Here is a 2,496-nt window from a genome sequence, read left to right as displayed (position 1 = left end):
CTTCGTTTCATGTGTTTCAATAACAGATGAGAAAATAACATTTGATAAGTAGGCCTTGGCCCAGTGCCGCCTTTTTAAGGGCCCTAAGCAAGATTTAGCCGCCCCCCCATCTCGCAGGAAAAAAGCTTTAGTGCCTCCACTTGGCAGTGGGTAATGTTTCAGTTAAGAACAAATTGTTATTTTACAATGATGGCCTACCCCGGTCAAACCCTCCCCTAACCCAGACGACGCTGGGCCAATTGTGGGACGCCCGATCACAGCCGGTTGTGATACAGCCTGGGATCAAACCAGGGTCTGTAGTGACGCCTCTAGACCGCTGCGCCACTCGGGGGCCCTTGATTTATACCAAATTCATATGATATCAGTGTGAGAGTGAATAACAAAATCAATGGGGAGTTCAGTCCCCCTGCGCACATGCCCTGCGGTCCAGATGGTAATTTGGTTATGATTACCTACCAATTTAAGAAATGTTAGCTGATATGGGCTAATTGAGTGACTGACAAAACAAGTGGAAAACTGCTTATGTACTAGCACATTTTTTAATTGCACCTTGTGTTTTCTACTTTTCTAACTCTCAGCAGTACTTTAAGACCCAGACTGAGTTCCTGAGGTTTTTTGGTCTGGGTCCCCTAGTTGCCAAGGGGCCCTACGCTCAGCTCATAGGGAGGAGGTGGCTTTGCCTAGGCCTACTTGAAAGTGAAAATGTAGAGCTCTGTTTTGACATTGGTCTTCTGTCAGTTGACCAGCAGGAGGCAGTCTAGCTGCACAATTATGACTGCTTTTTGCAGACCAGCTATGCAGCAGAACCTTATGGCAACATAAGAAATCAATAACAAAGTTATTCAAAAACACATTGTGCAGATATCTTAGTTAGGCTCAACAGAAATCGAGAGCACATCTCAAAAGCCTTTAAAGTGCAATGGAAACAGTTTTTTGCTGTGTGTGCATGTGTGCATAGGGGGGATGGGGGAGGAATGTGCAGATGTTTCATTCCCAATCAGCATAGAGAGGCATGGAGATCGTAGGGGTTGCTAGGTGACCTCACTACATAAATATTCCACCCTCTCACAGGCAGTGCCCCTCTTCTGTTGGTCCATATTGAATACGGATAGGGTTATTCACTTTTATAGACTCTGCTATTGAATTAATCAGGGGGTTTCCAACCGTTTCTATCCTGCCTAGATAAAAAAAAAAAAAGAAAACACTGCATCAGAAAATGCTGGTGGGAGGAGATATAGGAGGACGGGCTCATTGTTATGGCTGGAATGGAATCAATGGAACAGAGTGAAATGTGTTGTTTCCATGTGTTTGGTACCATTCCATTGATTCCAATCCAGCCATTACAATGAGTTTGTCCTCTTATAGCTCCTCCCACCAGCCTCTTGTACTGTGCATCACTTGCCAATCAATGATTTAAGCCAGTATAAACTCATCACTGTCTGTCTCTGATTATGAACAAGCAATTGTAAAATGGCAAATTGTGTGCATTACACGCACCCAGGAGCCAATTAAGTCCAAAAATAGGGAATAATGTATCCCATAGCAGTGGAAAGCTGAGGGTGCTGCAATACCCCCTGAAAAATCAGAAGAGAAAAAAAATACCCAAATTTAAATTTTAAAAAGTTGTACTGTAAGCCTTTACTAGTATTAACGGAACAATATAGACATCTGTAGCACGGGCAAAAAAAAACAATAATAATAATAATCTCTGCTTTGGCAAGAATGGTAGTTGTATAATTTAAGAACAGTATCTTGCAGGATTCAGTAGTTGGAATTGTAAGAGTTGTTACCCTGTTTGTTTATCTGTGAAACATTTACATCAAAAGGTGCACAGTTATGGGCAAAGGCACAAAACATCCACTTAAAATGTTGTATTTTTCTTGATCAAATAACATGAGAGAAAAGTAAGTTTGATTCCCACAGGGGACCAGTACTATGAAAATGTATGCACTCCCTAATGTAAGATACTCTGGATAACAGTGTCAACTAAAAAGGAATGAATAGACAATTTAAGTTCACGTAGAAATAAGTTGCATTTGCAAAGTATTTCAAGAAATTGGAAAACATATCAAGCAAGTATTTTTAAATTCCACAAGTATTACCAGATTAACTTTTGTACAGATAATTATGAGACTGAAGTTACAAATGCTGGTAAACACTCAAATACATTTAGTTTAAATGTATTAACAAAAGTAGAAATGAGCCTTTACTAGCCCTGTATTAGAAGACAAATATAGACCTCTTCAGTGCAGGCAAAAAAAATTCCCTGCACCCCCAAACTACTGCATTATCCTGCATGTAAGAAGTAGTAGAGCTTCCCTTGTTAGTGGATGTTAAATAAGGGAAACCAGATCGGTGGTATCTGCAGCCACCACCCATTGCATGCATGTGTCATATGTGCTGCAAACTAGATCGAGTTGCACCCACTGAGTGAGTTCGATTAAACTGAACCACGGTGCACCGGTCTATGGCCTGTGACATGACGGCCAAAACCAG

This window comes from Salmo salar, chromosome 01 (assembly GCF_965601325.2).
Source record: "Salmo salar chromosome 01, fSalSal1, whole genome shotgun sequence".
NCBI classification, from domain to species: Eukaryota; Metazoa; Chordata; class Actinopteri; order Salmoniformes; family Salmonidae; genus Salmo; species Salmo salar.
This window is presented reverse-complemented; position numbering follows the sequence as displayed.